The sequence below is a fragment of the Triturus cristatus genome, chromosome 6, assembly GCF_964204655.1.
Source record: "Triturus cristatus chromosome 6, aTriCri1.1, whole genome shotgun sequence".
Classification (NCBI taxonomy): Eukaryota; Metazoa; Chordata; class Amphibia; order Caudata; family Salamandridae; genus Triturus; species Triturus cristatus.
Window position 1 is genome coordinate 1,499,269,134 of NC_140589.1, and position 26,763 is coordinate 1,499,295,896.

The following is a 26,763-nucleotide window of genomic DNA, read 5'->3' on the forward strand; positions in this document are numbered from 1 at the left end:
AGTGCGAAGCAGGGTTCTTTTCCATCATGGCGCCTTCAAATTGCTTTATAAAGGGGTTCCTGATTTATCGTCCTCCGGGGCCCCATACACGTTTTACGCCCAGCCTGATTGAGCTAATAATGCAACCCGCTTTACGCTATGCCAAATTGCTGTTGGGGGGGATCTGAATTTGCATTTTGATGATCCATCTAATAATGGTGCACAGGAGGTCTGCCAGGCATTGACAGACCTTCACCTGATGCTCAAATCAGAACTTCCTACTCACCAACTTGGCCATTTATTAGACCAGATCTTTGCTAACTGGGATGCCTTACAAATTGAACACCCGATCCCGGTTCGTGGTCTGATCATTTTGTGGTCCCCTTTGGGATCATGTTGCCCCAGTCTGATGTGCCATATAAAATGGGTACCTCAAAACCGCTGAGGAAATGGGCTAAGTTTTCTACACCTAGCTTTAAAATTGCCCTACAAAAGGGTGGGCCGCCTGGGGGCACTGATATTGTGTCTGCCTGTGATGCACTCGATATAGGCATCCTGGAGGCACTGGATAGCACGGCTCCTTGGTCCTTGAGAGCACCAGGTAGGCAGCTTAAAACCGCTCCTTGGTTTAGCAATGAACTCAGAACTGCTAAATCAGCCTTTAAGCGTCTCGACAGAGCTTGGAGGAGGAATTATGATGCACCAACTAAAACTGAATAAAAATCTAGCCTAGAAAAATATCATGCTATGATTAGGAAAGCACGGGCCACCTATTACAGCAACAGGATCGAGACAGCCGAGAACTCTTCAAAATAACTTTTCACTATTTTTAAAGAGATTACGTCGCTAGCAAGAGTAACAGCTCCTGACGTTAGTTCAGCTGATTCTTGTAATAGGATAGTGGATTTCTTCGCGGAAAAGGTGGGAAAAATCTACGCCACTTTCCCTGATTCAGCACAACATGGATGCGTTAGCAGTAAAGGGGTAGCCAGGATTTCAGAGGCGGAATGCCTCTGTGACTTTGTAGTCCCTAGTGGGGACATACTTAAAGAAGTAGCCCTCGGTATTAAGTCCGGCTCACCTAGAGATCCAGCCTCCCCTAAGATCCTTAGTGGGAGTTTAGCTGTAATAGAGCCTTATATCAGATATCTTCTTGAGCTTTCATTTTCATCAAGAGTTGTCCCAAAAAGATGGAAAGAGGCTATTGTCATTCCTCTAAAAAACAAATCGAACATTAGTATGAGTCAGCTGGATAATCTTCGCCCCATTTCCCTCCTGCCTTATTTTGCGAAAGTAGCAGAGAAGGTGGTAAACATCCAACTGACTGCACATATGAATCACCAGAACCTTCTCCACCCTGAACAATCTGGCTTCTGTGCCACTTATTCTACTGAATCGGCTCTGCTCTTATCTACTGAAACTATCCATAGACAGGTAGATGCAGGACAGACGGTTGCTCTAGTCCTTTTAGATCTCAGTGCCGCATTCAACACTGTTGCCCATCACACGCTACTACAGCGCCTTAGAAAAGGAGGCGTGGTTGGTAGGGCGATGGAATGGTTAAGTTCCTTCTTACTTGACCGTAGTTTTCAGGTGTCACAGAAACCTTTCCTCTCTAAAAGCGTCAAGCTGGACCAAGGGGTCCCACAAGGCTCCATACTTAGCCCAACTCTCTTTAATCTCTACATTACCCCCCTGGCAGAGATTGTAGGGAAGTTTGGAGTCGGTGTGATGTCATACGCTGACAACACACAGCTTGTGGTGACTCTTACTCAAGACTCTGAGGAGGCAGCATTAAACTTCTCAATGTGTCTTCAAGAGTTGGCGTCTTGGATGGCCTTTAATTGCCTTAAACTTAATGGCAATAAAACAGAGGTTCTAGTGATAGGTAAGGCCCCCTCAATCTGGTCCTCTGCTTGGTGGCCTCAAACTCTGGGCCCGACTCCATCTCCTAAGGACCAGGTAAAGAAACTATATTTTCAGACTCATACCAGGAGAGTGATGGAAAACTGTGTTGGGGTCCTGCACACTCTCCGGAAGACCTTAGACATACACCCGGTGTCAGCAAGAAAAACGATGGTCCACGCCCTTGTGACATCTCGTTTGGACTACGGGAATGCTCTGTACTTAGGAGCTAACATTAAATGTGTTCAGAGACTCCAGTGCATCCAGGATGCGGCTGAGCATCTCGTTTTAATGCTCCAGAGGAGAGCCTCATCCAGTAAGGCCCTGACTTCCCTGCATTGGCTCCCGGTGAGGGAACATGTTTTGTTTAAAGCTATATGTGTCAGTCATCGTATTATGTAGAAGAAGGGCCCCTCCTATCTGCATGACCTTCTTACCCTATATGTTCCCACACGGGGCTTAAGGTCTAGTGGGACGGGTCAGGTCAGCATCCCGATCATCAGAAGAGCCAGGATGGGTGGGCGCTCCTTTAGCTTTTTAGCAGCTTCTCATTGGAATAAGCTTCCGATAGAGCTCCGACTGGAATCATCGGAGACTATTTTCCGGAAAAAGCTCAAGACGAGGCTTTTTCCATCTGGTAACTCCACTGTCTGACATCTCTCTGCTCTTCCTCTGCCTGGAACGGGTCCTTGTCGCAGCGCGGGGACGCACTAGCTAGTGCAGCCATGCGCTTTATAGATTTGATTTGATTTGAAGCTTGGACCAAAAGGGCTCTCTACAGCCTGAGTTGAGAGACTGGAAAACTGGAAAACTCTTCTCCCGGCACCAAGGCCTAGAGGCTGATCATAGGCCTGCTGTTACACCATGGTGCGTGGAACTACTGGAAACTGGGAAGGATAAGGTTGGAAGTCCCATACAGTTAGAAACAATGGTGCTGGTGCAGGTGTTATACACCACTTCTTATTTTACAAATCTGTCTTTTTCAAATGCTGAAATATGCCTCAGGTATATTTTTAGCTGAGGCATTTAAACTCATTCCCTGCATGCAATTTCTTCCTGAACTTGTTAATATTACTTTGGAATAAATGGTTTTTGTGAGAAACAGCATACCAGACTGCACCATTCAGCTGGAGCCTTCAACCCTCTGCTACCATGCCATTAAACAAAGGCGAATGTGAAAAAATCGAATTATTTACACTCTGTTCCCTTATTAAAAGAAAATGCCTTCATCTGCCCTATTGTCATGCCGAAAAAATAGAATCACGACCAAAGAAAAGGAGTACTTGGGGTTAACACACACACACACACCCACACACACACACACACACAAGATCAGATACTGACACCGCTTCATTACTCATAGTGCTCAAATAGGACTTTGTTCTAAACCCTGGAAATGACTGCACTTCATCTTGGTCAAACGAGGTGTATCTGTAACTATTCCAGTTCTTACATGGGCACGCTAAGGGCAAGGACACAGCCGTCGATATCAATCATGTCTTGTCTAAAGTTCAAGAACCCCTCCGTGAGAGCTAGCTTTATCTTCCTCAGACATTGCCTGTAAACAAACTGAACCATTTCCAAAGAAAACATCCTAACCGATGAATTCCTCTTAATCAGATTAAACAATGATTGGTTGGTGAATCCCTGTTAGTAAAATAAAATACTGCCGACACTCTGGACGCAAGTGGACAGATTGAAATATTCGGATCTGATACAACAGTAACGGGGTGGGGTGGGGGGGTGGGGGGGGGGGGGGTTGAACATATTGGGCGTGCAGTGTACCTACATTATTCATACCCCGATCCAGCCAGTCAATTTTGCTACCTGCCTATTTGCAGCCTCATATTTATGCTACTTTTATGACATGCGGTCCGTCAGTCCCTCGGTGTCAAAGCAGGCACTGTCACAGCCCAGTGCCCCAATCCTCTGAAAGTTTTGTTTCTGACTACCCTACAGATAGACAAGAATGACGAGAAGAGGTTATTGAAGGATGGGGCTTGTAGCAAATGCCTTAGAAGTGCTGTGCTGTCTGATAGGCTGGGTGGTAAAGGATGCAAATTACCATGTGCATTAGGACTCCCGCATTAATGATCCAACTAGTCTCTACCTGGGTGATTCTATACCATTTTGAGAAGACTTGTCATATAATGTTGCAGGGTGTGGGATCTGATTGACATTGCTGCACATCACTCTGATTTGGCGCTGTTTGTACTCAGCGTCAACAGATAGGGCACTAACCCGCAGGGGCGGTGCATCCCATTACGGAAGGAAAGCCTGCCTCGAGTTTGAGAATGCTGTCATAAAAACATATCATCTCTACTTCCCCTCCCTCGCTTCCCTTCATTAATAGATGAGGCAACCCTGCCTCACCAGACACCCATACCACGTGATTATAAAACATATAAAAAGACCCTCCCCCACTTCCCCTTTTTTTTGCCTTACTAGGGCACATACCGCACCAGCTGTTTGGTGGCTGTGGTTGCTTTGAGGTGATGTTTGCACTTTTCATTTGATCGAGCGATAATCATTTTTCTTCATCAATTCCAGGATCTCAGGCACTGCGAGCCGGTATGACATGCTGACTTTGCCCATACTTACTACTTACTGCAGGGTGGCCGCTGTGCAGTCTTTGTCGGCGTGTTTCTGGTGAGCTGGAAAGACGGTGTTCTACCGGCTGGGGCCAGTGGCCTAACGTGGGCGGGGCCACAGGGGCAGTTGCACAGGGTGCAACATTCTTAGGGGCACAATTATTTTTCATTTCCTTCATATATAATAAATGTGCTTGGGGGTAAGGGTCTCAATACTGGACTGGTGGAAGGGACTCAGGAAGTGCTAACGGTCTGCCGCGGGCGCTGGCTACCCACGCTATGCCACTGTTTGGGGCTGTCCTTATGGGTGACGGATGGCATTTGTTTACCACAAAGAGCCGCTCCTAGTGTGATAACCCAAACGAGTTACAAGAACGTCGTAAGTGTGGGCATCTCACAAAAAGTTACGGACTGGTCTCACACACCACCTGGTGTCATGCTTCATCATTGACCAGTCCTCGCCCTCTAAAACCTTCGTTTGATAGAGGGCGGGCATGCACTTGACGACAAGGATGCACTTTCTAAATGACTGAGTGGGGGCCCGTAAAATTGTGAGTGAGGTTAAAAATCATTATAGTAATCAGAGGTAATTTTAATGTGACTGAAAACTATATGATATTAAAATGTATGTGACGGTGAATGGGGTAATTAGTGTCCCCTAACCGTCTTGTGGGTGGTCAACATGTTTCTGCCAGAGTGGCCCTGTGGGGTCCATGGCATTCATCAGGACCTAATTATAAATGGGGGCTCCGTTCTTACCAAGTGCTGGTAAGACGCTACCACTGTGTGAGTGTAGCGAAGGCCACACTTCACTTCATAGAATGCTTCCAATGGTGAAGCCTATGAGACAAAATATATGTGAGAAACAAAGGTTAGTTGGAACTCGTTGGGTCGAACGTACCTGTAAAGAAAAAAGGAAATACAATGCATGCATTGATATCTAGGAGTGAAAAAAGTGTATGTGACTTTGTGACACTCTATTTGTGTACGCATTTGTGAAACTTTGAGGCTGGAGGCAGACAATGCTGCCGCCAATCTTACCCTAATCAGATAGACAACTTGTCCCAAGGGGGGAAGGGTGACGGATGGCATTGTCAGACTGGCAGCTATCGGTGGAATGCAAGGCTCCTCTTCTTGTCGGTTCATGCAAAAACAGTAAGGGCCTCGTTTAAGGTCATTTACTTCATTTAGACATTTCTAGTGCTGTGTTGTAATTGTATCATTGGTGGGTTTATGATCTGCCTGTTTCATTGGTCAAAATAAAGATGAGGGGGGTTATTTACAAGCCGTTTTCGCCACTTTTGCGTCACTTTTAACATGGGAAAAGTGAGGTACGGGTGGCGCAAGGGGTTTGTAAATAAGCCCCGAGGTATTTGGGGGAATCTTTGGGATTGGGTCCTTGTTGAATTTCTTTGACCTATTTAAGGGGCCTTTTGTACCTTGTTGTCGGTATATGCGACAATGGTGGGGAAGCAAGCATTAAAGAGGAGGCATGTCTTGTCTTCTGATGAGGATAATCCAATTCCAGCTAAGAGAAGCAGATCTGGGGACTCTGCTGACCCTCCGGCCTTGGTCTTGGAACCAGAAGTCCAGGCAATGATTGAAGCGGCAGTGACCAGGGTGTTAGAAGAAAGAGCAAAAACCAACCAAAAGGCAAGAAGCATGGTGGGGGAGTTGTGGTTTCTCTCTCTTTGGATTCCTCTGCTTCAGAGACTGATCTCCCATCCATCTCTTCAGGAAAATATGTGCACAGAGAGGAGGTACAAGATATTCTTCAGCACATTCGGAAGAATTTAGGTTTTTCTCTTTTACCTACTCAAGAGGCAGTAGAGGACCTCTTCCCTCAATATATCAAACCTCCAGTTTCTGCCATGCTTTTTCATGGTAGGATTAAGGATTTAATTGCCAGAGAATTGCATAATCTGGAACGATCCTATGTACCCAGATTTATGCAAAAACTTTATTCACCAGAAGAAAGCGAGGAATCTCTTCCTCATAATGTGAAAGTGGATGTCATTCCAGCTACCCTGATTGGAAGAATGGCCATTAATCCTGAGGATTGTTCACCTTATGATGCTACCAATGAGAAGGTGGAGGGGACATTAAAGAAAGCTTTTTCGGCAGAGAATCTGACATTAAAGCTGGAATGTATTCAGCCTATGCAGCCCAGTCTTGTGTCTCGGACTTTAAAAAGGAGGCCTCACCAATTCAGGAGAAAACTGATTGTTCAGAATTGCTAGTGATAGAGCGTTGCTGATGCGAAAATTGTAGGGGTGCACCATATTCATTGTTAGTCAGCACCCGCATATAACTGAGCATGTTATCCAAGAATAATGGAAATGTATTCATTGAAATAGAAAAGTAGAAATGTAAAACAGGCCTCGAGAGAAGAGAAAGGCCACCAGTTATTCTGAACGCATTGGTGTATATGTAATGCTTAGTATAATAATGTCATGCATAAAGTAACATTAAGTCATGTTAGAAGAATGAAGAAGGTAGTTCTTTTAAGTATGAGACGAATATTTAGAATTGGTGATTGTAGTGTGTTTAGTTTGAGGCCTAACCCTATATGTAAAGTGAAGGCCTTCGTTTATTTTAGCCATGTTTTATTAGGACGACAAGATTTTAGCAAAGCTTAAATTGCAGTGAGTTGTGAAACCTCATGATGTTAGGGGTTTTTTCTGTTCAGCATTTGGCTGCAGGTACAAGGCCATGTAGCTCGTTAGTTAGAATGAGTCTTTGTTCAAATGCAATGGAGACAGAAGGAGTAGACATGAAGGGAGTGGATTGGAATGTAAAGTTGCAACTCCTGGTACAGAGAAGGCCTGGGACCCAAGGTCAAATTCGTGGAAAGGAAGATGAAAGGATCCAAATGGAAATCTACTGAAGGAAGAAGCTGCCTGAAGGGGTGTGCTGAAGGGCGTGTACAGCTTTTTGGGGTTTTGTATTAGGGTCAGAGCCCCGTGAGTTGAGCAGACGAGACTTAGGAGAGGGACTGAAAGGAACATTATAGATCGAGCTCTCATTTGGTGAAGACTTCTTAGGAAGTTTCACTGCTGACACCTTTTATGCGATCCTCACCTGGAAGGGAATGTTGAGTAGGGATGTCACCGTAGAATAGAGTAGGGACAGAAATGATTTGATTCATGACTTTGAACATTGATATCACAATTGCTATAGGGTACTTGATGCTTTTGGAAGCAGTAATTCTGTTTATCTTTAGTCGTATGCGGATACTTCGTAGACTGGCATTTGTATTAGTCCCCATTTATCTTTTGTGCCTTGTATTGAGGTGCCTATATATTCAGATGTTTTTGCTGATAATAAAAGGTCAACCTCCCAGATCATGAGTCTTCCTTTCTGAGATGTCAAATTGCGGTAAATACGATTTGATAATTGTGTTTCTTCCCTCTACGCTATTAGGCAAGTAAAAAGATCCTGGCGACCTGAGTGGGTTCTTGTAGGTAATTAGATGAGAACAAGAACCGGCGTTCCCAGTTGGTAGCAAACGAGGATGGTTTCTTTCTGATAGCGAGGGAAGATTGAGATTAGGATAAGTGATCCTTGAGGCCCATCAATGATAAGTGAGGTTGAATCATCGGAGGGCGAACGGCAGACGACCTGGCGGACGGACGTAGATGGCGAGTAGCAGTGCGGCAGAGTGAGTATAAACAGGATACGATGTTGTAGATTGCGGTGTTGTATTGTGTGAGATGTTTTGCGGAGTTGGTGTGAATGTTGTGTGATTGTGAGATCAGGCTGTGAGCGCGCGCAGCCCGGGAAAGTCTTAGGCGATGAGAAGCCTAAGCGAGAGGGTGTAGAAGACACCCCTGGTAGATTTTGTTGACCATTGATCGTGAGGTACCATCGATCACCTGGACCGAGATAGGGGGAGTGAATGTATGAGGGTGTGGCAGCCTGACGCTGGTCGTGGGTTGTGGTATGTGAAATTGAGTACTTGTAACCCATCAGAGGCGATCTGTCTGCCCGGCAGGGACAGACAGTAACCAACCGAGGTCGACAATTTCGAGAGGAGTGGAGGAATAGTGACGTCAGAAGGTGTCGCGCTGCGATAGGCTGGTTGGTGTAGTTCGCGCTGTCATTGGCGGACAGTTACCAGGAAGTAAACAGAGGTTGTGTGCGTTTAGCATTTGGTCATTATGAAATGTTTTAAAGTTTTCCGAGAATTGTGTTGAGGAGATGAACATGTGGTTACTCGAGAGGGTGCGGAGGCCCCTCCGGAGGACACGCCAGCACACTACATGGCAAGAAATGTAGGGTTGCATACCATAGTTTGGCTTGAGAATTGGCATAAAATGACTCAAGGTGAAGGAGAGTTAGCGTTTCCACGGTATGGTTCATTCAGATTAGCGGTGTTGTATCAGCTGAAGACTGTGATGGCAGCTTTACGACCTATGCCGAGGCCCACACAATTTGAAGCACTACATGCGTGGATTAGAGCAGCGCATGATAAGGAGAGAGGCAGAAATCAGGAAAGGGTGAAAAGGTCAGTCCAGGCGTTCCAAGATGCTAGATGGGATGCAGCGGAGAAAAGATGGAGAATGCAGGCAATAGAGGGACATAAATTATATCCCTTATTAGAGACGACAGGAAAATCAAAGGAAAAGACAGTTGACGGGGAGGAAGACAGTGACACGGATGATAGTCTGGTAGAAAGGTTGTTATCCGAGAGACCACCTCCATACAATCCCGATGCCTCAGAAGGCAATGAGACGAAAGAACAAGAGTGTAGGAGAGCAGTACCCCGATCAGAAGTAAGAGTAGAAGGAAAGATCTCTATGGGAACCGAGAATATCAGGTATAAGTCTGTAGGCAGCTCGGAGGTGGAGAGAGGAGTGAGGTTACCAGATGCGCTGAAAATGCCAGTTATCATCGGACCTATTGAGTCGATGTATGAGCTTGAGCCAGAAACGGCAGGGAGTTTAGAACAATCAGAGGGCAGGATGAGAAATGGAGTAGAGGACAATGGATCGGTGAGGAGAATAGAGCGGATTCCGAAGCCTATAGAATGGAGTACGCCGATGCCAGCTACAGCTGACTCCTCTGGAGGACAGGGAGAATCGAGACCTACTAGACCAAGGTCTTTAGTTGAGTCAAGATCAGATTTGAGAATGTGGACACCACCGGTGAGAACACAAAGTCAAGGTGTTTTAGACGCAGAGAGGGATCGAGGGACGATTGTAAATCGTTCTGTTCCCATGGGCAGATCAGGAGAGGGTAGGCCACAAGAAAGAGAATGTGAGTACAGTGACAGAGATGGTACAGCCTGCCGAGAAGTGCTGAGGGGAGCTTTGAGAGGGAAAATGTTAGATGTCGTAAGGCTAAAGGCAGAAGTGGATGAGATAATAGGTGGAAATCTACCCCTGGAAAGAATATTGACTTACGAACAAGATGAGTTACTCTTTTTAGCGAAAGATGTGACTCGTAAAGCACGCACGGCTCATGAGAAATTGTCAGAGCTGGCAAAAAGATATGGGGTGGATTTGTCGAAAACTAAAGCGTTGCAAGGTGATCACCGGCTACAGTATAGTGATCAGGAATTGGAAGGCAAGAGACTCATGGGATTGAGAACCCATGTCAAGGATTTGATTATAGCAATGCGGGCATGGATCATGCTCGATAGGTGGGAAGAAAGATGGTCCAAGAAGAAAAGTTCTAGAGGAGTAGTGGGAGAGACGCCACCTCCGGGTGAAGGCACGACGGCAATAGAGAGTTTCCCTTTAAGGGAGGTACAGAATGGAGGGTACGTACATGTACCCTGGAGTAGAGGGGACTTGGCTGCCTTCACAAATGATTTTCCCCGGCTAAGGGAAAAGCCTGTGGAGTGGTACAAGCAAGTTGATCGCTTTGTCAAAATCTCGAAGGTATTGTGGATTGATTTGAATACTTTGTTTGACATTGTGATCCCGGGAGATCTATGGTCGGCATGTAAAGTTGCGATTGAATGGCCGGCCTCAGAGCCTGACAGGGATTTGATTACACATGGTCCGTCGCCGATAGTGATGAAAAAGTTCGAACAGGTAATCACTTGGTTGAAATCAAAGGTCTCACCTCAAGACACCGATTGGGTGAAGATAGATAGGACTGTACAAGAACCTAAGGAGACAGTGCATGAATTTTACGAGAGGCTTTTGCAGGCTTTTAAACAGTACAGTGGTTTGGAGGCATTGGATACCAAAGACATGGGACAGTTTGTGTCCAAGTTTGTGTTGGGATTGAGGCCAGAGGTTAGTCTAATGATACAGCAACATTTGATTTGTTGGCAGAACAAGCCTGTGGATGAGATTCTCCGATATGCTAGATATTGCAGTGATGAGATTGAGTCTAAGCACAAGAAATTGAAAGATAATCTGCTTTTAGTACAGATGCAGACCGCAGTTCAGGGACAGTCTACCGGAGGAACGTTGGGAAGAAGGCAGGGAAATTATCAAGGAGGAGCACAGAATGCTCAAGGACAGGCGAGGCCGAGAGGAGTAGATCCTAAGACCGGAATAGATGTGGCAGTGTTGAAAAAGACCACAGCTTGTCACCTTTGCCACCAGATTGGACAATGCAGACGCGAGTGTCCTTTTAATCCGTTAAATCAAATACAACAGGAAGAAGAGTTGACCCATGTTCCAGTGGCAGACACACTCCCTGTAGTGACGCAACCTAGAATGACAAAAGGGGGGACGAATGTTCCGCAGGTACAGGTTCCCCGACCACCTAGAATACAGAATATGCAGCAGGGAGCTCGGACATATGTACAGATGCCTCTATTCAAAGTGAATGGGGAAGATGATTCCGATCCCGCAACAAGATCTTGCTGGGGAGGAGACGATGATTGTACGCTTAGAGCGGTCCTAGAAGTAGATCAGAAGGGACCCTTTGTAGAAGCAGAGATTGATGGCCACCCTACGACCTTTTTGGTTGATACGGGGGCTACAAGATCGACTGTGAGATCAGCAGTGATCCCGGATCTACCCCTTTCTGGCCAGACAATCCAAGTTGTTGGGGTAGCGAACAAGAAATTGACTAGCTCACTGACGGAACCAATACCGATTAGGATCGGGAACTTCAGTGACAGACACCAGTTCGTGGTGTGTGATTCTAGTCCAGTCTTTTTGTTAGGAAGAGATCTATTGTGTAAGCTTAATTGTACCATCTAATGCACCCCGAATGGAGTGGAAGTCCAGACAAGAGACGATGATGCGGCCTTTAAGGTTGCGAATCAGCGTTGGTGCGTGAAAATGTATCCTGCACTCACGGTGGAGGAACTCCCTTTAGACCTAAGGGAGTCTGTGTCAGTTGATGTATGGGACCTTAGAGATCGGACTAGTTAAAGGAGTAGATCCAGTGAAAATAAGGGTTAAAACGAATGTAGAATACCCAAGAACTCCCCAGTATAAATTCTCACCGGAAACTATTGAGGGGATTAGACCCGTAATTGAGTCCATGCTTAGGCAAGGAATTTTGAGAGAAATCAAGGGTAGTCCATGTAACTCGCCCATAATGGGATTGCAGAAACCGAGCGGGAAATTCAGGATTGTGCAAGATTTGCGAAGAATTAATGAGATTGTAATCCCATGTTGTCCCGTGGTACCGAATCCATCCGTGATCCTGTTCCAAATCCCATGTGATGCGGAATAGTTCACCGTGATTGACCTGTGTCAAGCCTTTTTCTCGATTCCTCTGCATGAGGAGAGCCAATTCTTTTTGCGTTTAGGCTGGAAAATCGTGTGTTAACATGGTGTCGTATCCCATAGGGGTACACCAAGAGCCCGTCTATTTTCAATCAGATTTTGAAAAAGAACCTTGAAGGTCTAGTGCTTCCCCAAGAGTCTGTTCTCATCCAGTACATTGATGATTTGCTAGTGGCGTCAAAAACTGAGGACGCCTGCAGGATTGATACAGTAGCACTGTTGAATTTCCTAGGAGAGAATGGGCATAAGGTCTCTCCAAGCAAATTGCAGTACTGTCTGAGTGAAGTACAGTATTTAGGTCATCGGATTGAGAAAGGTAAAAGAAAGATATCACCAGATCGCATAGATGCGATTTTGAGAATGCCCGTCCCTACGACTCAGAGGGCAGTTCGAATGTTCTTGGGAATGGTTGGCTATTGTCGCCAATGGATCCCGAACTTCTCCTTTGAAGCGAAGCCCTTACAGCGGCTGACGCGCAAGGATGTGAGTGATCCGGTACCATGGGATGAAGATTGTTTAAGGTCATTTCTGAAACTAAGAGAAGCCTTGTGCTGTGCGTCAGCTTTGGGAATGCCTGATTATAAGAAGGCATTCGCATTGTTTTGCTGTGAAAAAGAAGGTTGCGCATTGGCAGTGTTAACTCAGGTTCATGGGAATGTCCGTAGACCAGTTGCCTATTTTTCGGCTACACTAGATCCAGTAGCCTCTGCGTTGCCCGGATGTCTCAGATCCGTTGCTGCAACAGGTGTCAGTATCGAGAGATGTGAGAGCATTGTAATGGGTCATCCGCTTACTGTGCATGTGCCACATTCTGTTGAACTGTTGATGACCAGGACTAAGACACAACACCTCATGAATAATAGATTGACACGTTATGAACAAGTCATCCTAGCTGCTGAGAATGTAACGTTGAAGAGGTGTTCTGTTTTAAATCCTGCCACATTGTTACCGATCCCAAATATAGATGATGAAGATTGTGAGGATCATGACTGCCTCGATGTAACTGAATTGTGCACCAAACCCAGACCTGATATTGTGGATGAACCACTTATCGAGCCAGATGAAATATTCTTTGTGGACGGTTCATGTTTAAGAGACAATACGGGTCAGTTGAGAGCAGCCTTTGCTGTCTGTACTATCACCGGAGTGGTTGAAGCCGCTTGTCTAGAAGGAGTATACTCCGCACAGGTGGCTGAGCTTACTGCTTTGACTCGTGCCTGTTTGGCCACTAGCCAGATCCGTATAACGATTTATACGGACAGCCAGTATGGGTTTGGTGTCGTTCACGACTTCGGACAGTTATGGTCCCAGAGGGGGTTCATGACATCATCTGGGTCACCCATTAGGAATGGAGAATATGTGAGACAACTGTTGGAGGCGTTGCAAGGCCCAGACAAAATTGCAGTGGTGAAGTGTTCTGCTCATACGAAAGGAAATGATTTTGTATCCCTTCGAAATAATTATGCAGAGGAAGTTGCTCGATTTTGTGCAGAACAGGGGTGTGACTTTACTGAACGACACATAAGGGGAAATGAAGAAACAACTGACCTCAGTGTGATGTTGGCAATGGCCGATACGTGGGAAGAGTTAAAACAATTGCAAGACGAGGTGTCTGACCAGGAACGGGATAGTTGGGTGCGAGCTGGATGTGAGAAGGGAGATGTGGATGTTTGGGTTTCGAGTGATGGAAGAGCGGTGTTACCGGAATGTCTGTTGAACCCAATGGCACGATTGATACATGGTGCTGTGCATCTTGGCAGGGATGCGATGGTGCGAGTGTTTTCTCATACATGGTACAATACGAAGTTTCGGGCAGCAGCCGAAGCTGTATGTCAGAGATGTGTCACCTGTCAACAAATGAATGTAGGGAAAAGGACAGCTGTGAGTCACATAGGGAGGTCAGGTGGCCCTTTCCACAGGATGCAGTTAGATTTCATTGAGATGCCAAAATGTAATGGGTTAAGATACATTTTAGTCGTAGTGTGTGTCTTTTCTAGATGGGTGGAAGCTTACCCGACACGCAGGTGTGATACTCTAACTGTAGCTAAGTTACTGTTGAGAGAGCTCATCCCGAGGTTCGGGTTCCCGACCTCTTTGGAATCGGACAGAGGAACGCATTTCCACAGCGAACTAATGAAGTTGCTTTGTGCTGCCCTGAACATAGATCAAAGGTTACATTGCAGTTATCGACCAGAGGCTTCTGGGATAGTAGAACAAGTTAATGGGACATTGAATGCCCGAATGGCAAAAGTGTGCTCCTCAACTCCTCTGAAGAGGCCAGATGCCTTACCTTTGGTTCTGATGAGTCTCCGAAGTGTGCCTGACAAGAGAACTGGATTGTCACCCCACGAAATATTGATGGGGAGAGCGATGCGTGTGTCAGCAATACCAGCCTCTGCATTGATAAATATCACTGATGATGTAATTCTCGACTACTGTAAAGGCCTGGCTGACGTGGTTCATTCTGTGTCCCAGCAGGTGCAGGCGGTAGCTGTTCCAGCCGCAAGTGATCTGTGCCACGACCTGTGCCCAGGGGACTGGGTGTTGGTATGGAAGCACGTGAGGAAGAGTTGCTTGGACGTTTGCTGGAGAGGCCCTTACCAGATTATTCTGGTTACAAATACTGCAGTGAAGTGTGGGGGATTACCGAACTGGGTGCATGCCTCCCATACCCGAAGAGTTCCAGCACCCTTGGAAGATACAGCCCCTCTCGTGAACAAAAACCCAGCTGAGGTGGCAGGGCCATCTGAGAGGGCAAGTCAAGCTGTAAGGGTGTCTGACGCAGCTGGTTGTGCACTGGAACAAGCTGTAAGCGAGGGAGAGAGAAACTCCGAATCAGAACCAGAAGCAGAAGAAGGTGCATTCGGCGGAGTAGAGCCAAATTCTCCCGGAGAAGAAGGTAGTGCACAGGGTATCGGAAGGGAGAGCAGGGGTGTCTCAGAAGCAGAAAGAGTTTGGCCCGGGAGTCTGAGACGGGTAAATTTGAGAGGGACACCGAGAAGAGATCTTGCCCCAGTATCGTAGGTGATCGAGTCGGAACAGAGTGAGGAAGATCGAGATCCGGAAGCTCCGAGAAGGTCGAGGAGAGCCAGAGTGCCGTGTCACAGGTACGCTTCACCTGAGTGGACGTACGTAGCAACGAATGATAGGACCGATGAGTACGGGGAGGCTGAGGTCGATTACTCTTGTCAGCGGTCCACCGGCTCTGAGGGCGGAAGTGTTGCTGAAGATCCCAGGATTGGAGATCAAGTGAGTACTGACTCTCCATATTCCAGATCCGCCACTCCTGAGGAACATTCGTGGTCTGATTTTGGATACATTGGCTTTCCCGAACTTTGCAGTTGTACCTTCTCCCCAAGAACTGAAAACTCTCAAACTTGAAATTTTGCAAGGAGTCCTAGAGCTGTTGGGACCTGCAGTTATTTTGGATTAGAGATGAACTTTGTCGAGAAAAAGCTAAAAGAAGGGAGCCTTTGCTGATCCGAAAGAAGTAGAGAACTGAACATTAGAAGAGAAAATTAGCCATAGGGGATAATTGTTGCATTGAGATACAAGCCTGAATGAGGAAGAGACTCTCGCCCATTATTATCGAACTGGATTCTGAGCGTGGGGGAAAAATGGCAGAGCCTAGAAATTCACACCGTAGAGCGAAGACAGTGATAGGTACACTTTTAGGAGTAGTCATAGCTGTTATATTTGCAGTAGTCATAACCTCGTATGCAGTGGCCCACAGGGAAGAGGGGAAGATGCTGGGAACACCTACACCTGTTACTCCCAGTACCGAGAAGGATATCTCAGGAGATAAAAGGGCGATGAAGAGGGAAGAGAGTCGTATGCTACATATGGATTTGTCGAGAGGTGACTTCAAGCTCAATGCATATGTGAAATTGTTGTATGAGTACGTTGATGCGATGGATGCGAAAGATTGCTATGTGTGCATGCAGTTGCCTGCGTCTGTAGATGAGGGTATTAGATACCATCACCTTCCATTGACTTATGGGATTTCTTGCAGTCTATTGCTTAGTCTGTTTTACGAAAGGAAACAGTTCGAGTACTATTTCTCTAATTATGACACAGTACTTCCTGACGTACCAGCGTTTAAGCATTTGAATAAGTATGATTATTATAAGTCACAAGAAAGACTTCGGACTTATTTCATACCGACTCAAAGTTTGGATACTGCTTATGCACATAGAAATAATTTGACATGTTCATTGTCAGACACTGAAAAGAAATTTATTGGCCAAGTTGAAGACAGATATAGAAAATTAACCCAGGATAAGGATGGGGGAAAGAAGTCAACAGATTGGACAGAGGAAGAGAAACTGCATAAGTCAAGGGGAAGTTATGGACCCATAGCTTTAGATCAAGTACAGAGGGGAAATTTGTGTGTTGCTCGTCCTCAGTCGGACAAGGACAAAATTTGGGTTGGACACAGCACATGTGCCCATACCTTTACTATGGAAGATTCAGCTAAGAACTTTTTGCAGGGTCAGATACAGGTCATCCCGACAGTGTATTATGTGTGTGGAAGGAATGCATACATGAGGTTGCCTGAGCAGTGGTACGGGACTTGTTATTTGGCTGTTATTTTTCCGAAGATATACCATGCCGAGGATTTGACTTTGCTAGAGACAGGACACCACTTTAGAGCCCGGAGAGATGCAAATGCGGGAGCTGTGATTGGTGATATATTTGGAGCAATCATACCCGGTCTGGGTGTGGTTTTGAATGATGTAAAAATACGAAAGCTAGCAACCGTGGTTGATGAGTTGTCAATGAACACGGCGAAGTCATTGTTGCTGGTGGATGGAGAGATGTTATCGATCAGGACAATGGTTTTACAAAATCGTCTTGCATTAGACGTATTATTGGTAAAAGAGGGCGGAGTCTGTAAATTGTTGAAGGTTCAAGAATGTTGCACGTATATTCCAGACAACAGCAAAGAGCTGAGGAAATATATAGTCAACATTACCACACTTCATGAAGAAGCTGCAGTTTTGGCAGAAGAGAATGTGTGGGAGAAGATTGGAAAAGAATTTGGACATGTGGGAAGCTGGTTTGCAGATTTCGGAAAGGGAATTCTTGGATATGTGCTGAAACCAATTTTGATTGTAGTGGTTTGTGTGATCTGTTTGTGGGGACTTGTGAGAGCGTACAAGAGGTACCGAGGAAACAGAGCTGAGAGGATTCTCAGGGGATATGAAAGACGAATGGCGCATATGCAAGATAATCAGTATCAGGACCTAAAAAGAATGGAGGGTTTCCGACAAAATTGGTTGGTTACCACCTCTGTATGAATGGATTTGTGTGATGACAAGTTGTCATCAAAGGGGGGAACTGATAGAGCGTTGCTGATGCGAAAATTGTAGGGGTGCACCATATTCATTGTTAGTCAGCACCCGCATATAACTGAGCATGTTATCCAAGAATAATGGAAATGTATTCATTGAAATAGAAAAGTAGAAATGTAAAACAGGCCTCGAGAGAAGAGAAAGGCCACCAGTTATTCTGAACGCATTGGTGTATATGTAATGCTTAGTATAATAATGTCATGCATAAAGAGACATTAAGTCATGTTAGAAGAATGAAGAAGGTAGTTCTCTTAAGTATGAGACGAATATTTAGAATTAGTGATTGTAGTGTGTTTAGTTTGAGGCCTAACCCTATATGTAAAGTGAAGGCCTTCGTTTATTTTAGCCATGTTTTATTAGGACGACAAGATTTTAGCAAAGCTTAAATTTCAGTGAGTTGTGAAACCTCATGATGTTAGGGGTTTATTCTGTTCAGCATTTGGCTGCAGGTACAAGGCCATGTAGCTCGTTAGTTAGAATGAGTCTTTGTTCAAATGGAATGGAGACAGAAGGAGTAGACATGAAGGGAGTGGATTGGAATGTAAAGTTGCAACTCCTGGTACAGAGAAGGCCTAGGACCCAAGGTCGAATTCGTGGAAAGGAAGATGAAAGGATCCAAATGGAAATCTACTGAAGGAAGAAGCTGCCTGAAGGGGTGTGCTGAAGGGCGTGTACAGCTTTTTGGGGTTTTGTATTAGGGTCAGAGCCCCGTGGGTTGAGCAGACGAGACTTAGGAGAGGGACTGAAAGGAGCATTATAGATCGAGCTATCATATGGTGAAGACTTCTTAGGAAGTTTCACTGCTGACACCTTGTATGCGATCCTCACCTGGAAGGGAATGTTGAGTAGGGATGTCACCGTAGAATAGAGTAGGGACAGAAATGATTTGATTCATGACTTTGAACTTTGATATCACAATTGCTATAGGGTACTTGATGCTTTTGGAAGCGGTAATTCTGTTTATCTTTAGTCGTATGCGGATACTTCGTAGACTGGCATTTGTATTAGTCCCCATTTATCTTTTGTGCCTTGTATTGAGGTGCCTATATATTCAGATGTTTTTGCTGATAATAAAAGGTCAACCTCCCAGATCATGAGTCTTCCTTTCTGAGATGTCAAATTGCGGTAAATACGATTTGATAATTGTGTTTCTTACCTCTACGCTATTAGGCAAGTAAAAAGATCCTGGCGACCTGAGTGGGTTCTTGTAGGTAATTAGATGAGAACAAGAACCGGCGTTCCCACTAGTGAATATGGATCAAGAGGCTGATGTTTTCTCAGACATTTTGAAAGCTTCTGTCATGGACTGCTCAGAGAAATCTACTCTGCTGAAAATTCCTTTAAAGATAAATTGCTGTTCGATGAACATTTGAACAATATGATTACCAAGGCGTTTAAGGATCAGAAGCATGTCATGCTTTATTAAGGGAAGCCTTCTTCCTCTCAATATTTCTGGGATCAGCCTTTTTCATTCATCCAGAAAAGATTCAAAGCCTTTTTCAGAGCATCGGAGGAAATTCCAGCCTAAAAAGCCTTTTTCCTCAAAGGGATCCAAAGGGCAGCATGGGTCTTCGAAGCAAAAGTCCTGACAAAAATGGAAAAGGAGCCACTTATCAACGGGTAGACAGACTTTTGTTTTGTCAGGAGGCCTGGGCAAAGGATGTAACCATTCTTACTCTTATCCTCAGGGATCCGGAGAAGAGACGGGTTCTTTCGAAAGGGGTCCAGTCCCTTTTGGTAAAGACAGCAATAGCTCTGGTGCCCATGGTAGAATGGGGGAAGGAACGTATTCAATTTTGTTCCTAGTGCAGAAGCCATCTGGAGATTTCAGAGCAGTTCTAGATCTAAAAAGGGTAAATGTTTGGATCAGGAAAGTTCACTTCAAGACGGTCACTTTACAGTCCCTTTACAGTCCATAATTCCGTTGATAGGTGGCACCGACTTCATAATTTCCAGAGATCTTCAGGACACTTACTTGCATTTTCCTCTCGCAAAAGAACATAAAAAATGTCTGCTATTTGCGATAGGAGACAATCATTTTTAATTTGCAGTGTTGCCATTCAGGCTGAAGTCAGCCCCAAGGGTGTGTACGAAAGTTCTGACTCACTTGGTGGTGTTGGCTTACTGTCAAGGGATCTTTCTTCATCCCTACCTGGACGATTGGCTGGTTCATGATCCAACAAAGGCATTAGCTCACAAACACACTGGGGTGGTTGTTTCCATTATGGAAAGACAGGGTTTTATTATAAAACAGGAAAAATCCAACTTATTGCCAGAACATGGCCATCTGTTTATCAGGACATGGTTTCGCACCGATTCGGGGTTGGTCACCTTGCCAGACGAAAGAGTAGCAAATATTCAATCCCACATATTGAATCTTTTCGCCCAGTCAGGTCAGGAGGCAGCAGTTTGGCTTCAGGTTCAGGGGGATTTGACAGCAACAGTTTTTCTAGTTCCCTGGGCCTGCTTTCATTTACAAAAGCTGATGGCACCCATCTTGACTCATTGGTCCCCCATTTGTCAGCCTCTGTCATTTCAGATTCCTCTCTCTCCCCAGGTCTGGAAGTACTTGGGCTGGTGGCTAGAAACAAAGCATATCCTGAAAAGAATCCCTCTCTCACTTCCCGCTCCCAAAATGATCACAACAGATGTCAGTATGATGGGGTGGTAGCTTGGATGGGGGTACGTCATATCAGGGATTCTTGGTCCTCTTTTCAGAGTAGGAGGTCATCAAACTGGAGAGAACTAGATCGATTGTCACTTAGAACATTTTCTCTGTATCCGAATGGGGCAGTTGTTCTGATCAGGACAGACATATAACAGCAAAGGCATATGTCAACAGACAATTGTCATTTTCTGTATTTCACATCCATGGGGTATCCAGTACTCTAGCAGACAACCTAAGCAGGGAGATTCTGTCTTCAATGGATTTTTGTCTCCAACATCAGATTTTTGTGGCGATTACAGGCTGATCCAGTGGGAGGATAAACACGGGGCCTCCGCTGTCCATCTAGACCTGTTCGCAGCCCTTTAGGCACGTTGTACAGCTCCATGATTTCTTTATCAGTTGGGGATTGTGGTTGAACAGCTGAGAATGGAGCAAGATGCTAAAGATGGGGAAGAGGAGAATCCGCAGACTACATTTAAAATGCTCCGGGTGGATGCTCATAGGTCTACTGTATGTCTTTGTGAAGGATCAAGTCGAACATCGATCAGAGCAACTGCAGAAGAAATAAAATCCAAAGGTCTATGTCCTTCCAAAGAAAGTTGTCATGGGTCAACAAGATAGGGTTCAAGAGGAACAGTCCGAACACAACGTAGAAGGCGCTCTAAGTCTCCAATTCTCCATCCTCCTAAATTTACACACTGTAGTCTGAAAACTTCCATGTCTGGCACACTACTGAAACATAAGCTCCAAGTAGAAACTGTAGATTGTGGTGTTTGTCTAGGAAATCCTGCCAAAAAGAACCCCCTGCCACTCTTGAAGTCCTTGCTAGTGGAAGATTTGATGAATGCCCAGAAGAATTTACTGCAGAACCAACTTCAGACACTGATGTTGCTAATCAAAATTCTGCCATTTCATTGGTTTCTGAATCGAGCCTGAAGCCAAGCTAGCCTTCGGATTTCCGATTAGTGTCCAAATTCAGTGCAACTAAAAAGTGTACTTGCAAAAGTAAAGAATGCCAGTGTAAATGCTGGCAAAATATGGAAGTGTACTCCTTTTCTGGTTTACGGAACATTAATTCTGAATGTGAGAACAGCGTGATGGAGGACTATTCACAGTCTCTGCAAAACAGAATTAAGATTTCAAGCACAGGATCATCTGGATCACCGCGCTCTTGTTCAGAACAAGCAAGGACATCCGTAGATGACATAACTATAGAGGCCCTTTCTGGTTACAAGGAATATTACTTTTTTATTCCCAAGGAAATGTCCTACGTGGCTGAAATGATGTCTCCTTAATAAGTTATCATTGTGCTGGTTTGACAAGGTCTCTTGTAGGTACAGCAGTTACAAGGTTCCCAGCCTTGGGCATCATTATTAAGATGAGGCTGCTTATTAGGTAGGTTTGCATGCAATTAAAGATAATTGGTGAATCTCACATCGCATAAAGTAACTTGCCTTTATTTAACTATAAGAATGTAAAGCAGTGGCTGCGGGGTAGGGTTACAGTGTGAGGAAGTTTCTTTAGTAAAATGCTCCTTTAGTAAAATTGCCTTTTTCGCTCTTAATAAATCTTTATTAATAGGTTGATTTTCTTGGAGTACATTATTTTGAAAATGTATGCATTTGTCAAAGGATAGATTTTCATTACTCTTTGATCACCTCTCAGCTACATGTAATTGAACTGGACACCCTAACTTGCAAAATGTTCCATCTGTTAGGAAATTGTAATAATTCATTTTTTTTCAGTTAAGGTAGCATGCAAACAGTTGTTGTTTGCCTGTTGGATTATTTGTACATCAAATACATTGAATGAACAGTATAGCTAATGCGTTAAATTTGATAATCAGTAGGTTTAGATAATTCCTGAAAGGAAGCTGGATTGGCAAGTCTGTTTTCTTTGAGATCAAAACTTATTTCTTTGGCCAAAGTTTGTTGTGCAACTTCTTTGGTAATACAATAAAGTATTAGATTTCTTCTACCCATGAATGGTGGAAAGCTGACGATGTCTGTGCACTGCAAATCAAATTGTCAACTTTCGGTTGTGTTGTGGGGAAAAATTTAATTATTGAATTTGTCGAAGAGATTACAGGCTGTTGGGGAGTACAGTGATAGATATATTTGCAACCTTTCTCAATGCCAAGGTAATAAAAACATTTCCAAGGAGGTTCAGGGTTGGGCAGTGGACTCTCTTTCATGAAAGCGGTCCCGGGGTCTTCTTTAGGCCTCCCCTCCCTTTCCGCTCATCCTCAGGTTTCTTCTGGACATAAGAGAGAGAGAGAAAGAGAGAGCGAGCGTCAGTAATTCTGGTAGCCCCAGCTTGGCCCCGTTCATCTTGGTATCCTCTTCTAGTGGAGATGAGACAAGCAGGTGAGTGGATGTTACCTCTGAATCCCTCTCCGCTGCTGTTTCCAGTGTTGCAACAAGATGCACTGTCCAGGATAAAGTTAGAGACCTGTTGGTTGAAAGGCTAGGTTTGCTGTATTAGTGGGTTCTGGATAGTTTGACTAGGACTCTGCAAGCTTCTAGATGCTCTTTTACTAATAGATCATACTTAAGACACTGGCATTCCTGCAGTAAATGGTGTCAGAGTAACGATTTAGACCCTACTTTTGTTTGATGTGATGGTTTTTCTGCAAGACAGTGCTTCATTGGGGTTGAAAGTGGCCACCCTTAAGTTTCAATGTGCAGCAATTAAGGATTTTAGAAGTTCTTGGAACAATCTGTCAGATAAAGAAGCTTTGGCGGGTCATCTGTTCAAGGGTCTGAAAAATGTTCTTCCTTCTCCAAGGAAGCGTTTCCCTTCTTGGGAATCTCCCTTTGGTTTGGGGAGCTCTCAGAATGTTTCCTCTTAAGATCTTTTTTTATTGACTATATCTTTAGCTAGGCATTTGGGTGAGTTTGGCGCTTTATCTTAAAAGCATCCTTATTGTCAAATATTTGGCCATAGGGTGATTGTGAAACCCATTTTCTCTCATCCCAAAGTTAATTCTCCATGTCATAGAGATCAGGAGTTGGTTTTGCCCTCTTTTTTCGATTCTCCTTCCTCTGAGGAGGAACTGCGGCTGCATGTCTGGATGTCAGGACAGGAGGGCTTTTCTGATATATTTGGATGGGTGGCTCTCATTAGGCTTTCTGATTTGCTGTTTATCACATTTGGCCCAGTGCATAAAGGATTAAATCCTTCTACTTCTTCTTTAAGTCAGTGGGTTTGGTCCTTGATTTCTCTGGCTCTCCTCAGGAAGTTCAGTGTGGATCCATAAGATCAATGTCTACCTTGTGGGCTGAGATACAGTGGGCATGCATTTCTGAAATCTGCAGAGCAGCCACATGGTCTTCTCCTTTGGCTTGTGCCTCTCATTATAGGATTGTTTAGGAGATTGAACTATCAGATGCAGATGTATTTGCTTCTAAAGTTTTGGCCACTATGATGTGGTCCATTACTATGACATTTGTATTTATAAACATGAGTTTTTTTCACTGTCTCTTTGGTTGTCCTTTGTGGCTTTGTACATCTCCTATAGTAATGAAGGGAAGCGAGTGAAGGAAAGATGATGTAATACCTCAATTACTTACTGGTAATTGAATTACTCTGAGTCCTCCACCCTCGCTTCTATTTATTATATCCCTCCAACCCTCCCATGCATGCCAGGCCAACTATAAAGCTTGGGGTTGTATCAGGATACGTTGTACATAGAGACGGAGTGGAGGGGGAAGGTATTTTTATATGTTTGAAATCACATGGTGTGGGTGTCTGGTAAGGCAGGATTGCCTCATATAGCAATGAATAGAAGCAAGGGAAGAGGACTCAGAGTAATGCAAATACTGGTAAGTGATTGAGGCAGTCTCGAACCTATAGCGACAATTCACCACTTCTCTGTTCCTGTTCAGGTGGCGTACCTACCTTTGATGGAGCCCTGAATGCCCCCTTAAGGGTGTGAGCAGTTAGACATGGACTGAGAAGCCCTGAGTGTGCCATGCTTGATATAGTTAAAAGAGCCCAGGCTGGATGCTTCACAATGGCCCTCTACATTGGGAACATGAGTGACTTGTGAGGGGTCAACATTTCTTTACAACATTGCAGGGAGGGTGTGCCGCAGCATGGTCGGTATACAGGTAAATGCAGCTTAGTGGCTGTCTATTTCCATACCTTAGAGATGCTAACGAGTAAGAATGCCAACAATTGCAGTGAAGAAGCCCTGAACCCCATGACCTCTGATGCAGCCCAGATCATCTGGCATTCAATCTAAGGAAGTAATGGCTAGTGTGCCTCTGGGTGTATTCATAAACTGCACCCACCCTCATTGGACCTTAAGAGGGCTTCTTAGTGACTATGCTGGTCCTTATGTATAAATATTAACTGCAATGTACTGTGCCACTCTTTAATTGGCTCTGCAGGGCAGCCATATCCTGTCTTCTACAGGGTACAGGGTCCACAACACATAGTGGGTGTAGTCTCTAAGTGTACACACGAGGGGGGAAGATGTTCATAGGAGGTAAAATGGATTCCAAGCTGCTCACTCTTAAAGAGCACCTTGGGGATGGGGGCTTTCTAGCTGTGCTCCACCTCCTAGGCAGCACAGTAGGTATGGACCTCCATGGTATTCATGCCCATGCATTATTGTGTAAAATGGTTTTAATAGTGACATTGAGAAGGTACTAGCCTTGGTGGTATGCCACGGTTGCAACCGCTTTAGTCCCTCTTACGTTTCTCACCTGACAGGATTCAGTTCATTACATTTATCACAAACAGGCAGTAGTAACACAGGCAGCAGTAACTCAGACTCCTCCTATACTTTATACAGTACGAGGATTAGTCCTGGAATTATAATGTGTATATAATAACGTAGGACCTGCATTTGTACTATTGGTCCGCGTTAAAGTAGCAACTTAGCATTGAGCGCGAGATAATTTAGCAATGTGTTGCTGGCATTTTCACTCTGGGGCATTTCTGGTGACACCGCATTCAGCCTGTGGATTGCCCAGATAAGTATATTGCCACTCAACTAGCTAATGCGCAGATACTGGGAAGTAGTTATCTCCATGATTGCACATGCGCATTTCACCTCTGCACCCGCGCATGCGCTCTATGCGTGATTCCGAGAGGATTTCCTGGAAAGGGTAAACGCCCGGACACCTGACTTCATCACTTCGGCAGGGGGAACATCCTTAACATCGCGGTTAGTACTCCGCGATGCAGTTACATCGCAATCGTTACAACGACTGTATGTTACCACGCCATGCATTACAACGCAAGTCTTTACATCGACTTGCGCTAGATGGCGTGCTAACATTACAAATAGTGTAGTTTACTATCCCAACACCTTCCCTACTGTTAAGTGGACTGGAGTTGGAATAGTAAATTATGCTTTTCTAATGTTAGCACGCCATCTAGTGCAAGTCGATGTAAAGACTTGCTTTGTAAAGGCATGGCGTGGTAACATCGCAGTCGTTGTAACGACCGCGATGTTACGGTACGTGTTGTAAAAACTCGCGTTGTAACATCGTACATCCCTTCGGCAGACGCATGGAGGGGGTAGGTGTAGAAGAGGCTGCACCCCGGTGACTTTGTAAGTAGTTCGTTTGCGGAGTGATTTGGATGTTGTGAGCCACTTGCTCTGAATAATCTGTGTTCTGCATCTGTGCCTACACTTGCCTGTCTATTTTTGTATTTGTTTTTCACAGCCCTGTAATTTGCGGGCGCCCATGGCGTCGCCAGTGGAGGTAACTTCTTAGCAGTGGGAGGTAAGCCCTCTTTTAGAATCTTTGTTAGGGGGTGTAGCACTCGTACCATATTAGTAGCTGCTGAGATTCTTCATGCATAGTACCCCCTGTGGACATATATAGGGCCACAAGAGATATCATGTATACGAAGTATAGATGACAGGGTTTACGTATGAGTTAAGACACTGGTTGTGACATCGTACTGGGCCAGGGCCCCATTGAATATGCATATATGTCTCTTGAGCCTGTCTTTTTCTCAATGCTTTTTGTTTTCAAAGTGCACACAGTAGTGGCACATTATGGGACATCAAGTCGTTACTGATGCTCATATCTGTCATTTGTTTTTCTTTCCTAGGTATTGATCAGGAGCCTTTGTCATCATGCAGCTGTAGCCATACTATAGGTATACAGGTGACTGTCCCGCCCTAATTGATTTAGAGGGTATTTTAACATATTTTTCATGCGCCAACGACCCTTCTGGCGACATAGCCGCGAAACATGTCGACCTTTGACTCTTGACTCCCGGGCATAGTGTGCCTGTGGGGCCAGATTTTATTTTGCAGTATATCCGCAAGCGGTATACAAGGTAGACATTTGCTGCAAGTTTACCTTTTTTTAATCTCTTTCATCACTTTGCATGCACTCTTATCACCCTCATTTTGACCCTTACCCCACACACCCGCATGCACCATCCGGCAGTCCTTTAAAAAGATCTCCGACAAAGAGACCCTTCGGAGGACCCGTAGGGAATTGCAGCCCCAGCCCTACGAGGAGCAACTGCCCAATGATGAAGCATGACACCTGTGTGTGAGGACATCAGAGGACAATAAGTGGCCTTCCAAC

General features: G+C 44.9%; 1 pseudogene; it reads left to right on the top strand.

Annotated features, from left to right (window-relative positions):
- Nucleotides 1-20,626: 20,626 nt before the first annotated feature.
- LOC146821598 (oxidative stress-responsive serine-rich protein 1 pseudogene) lies at nucleotides 20,627-21,495 on the top strand (annotated as a pseudogene).
- Nucleotides 21,496-26,763: the final 5,268 nt, after the last annotated feature.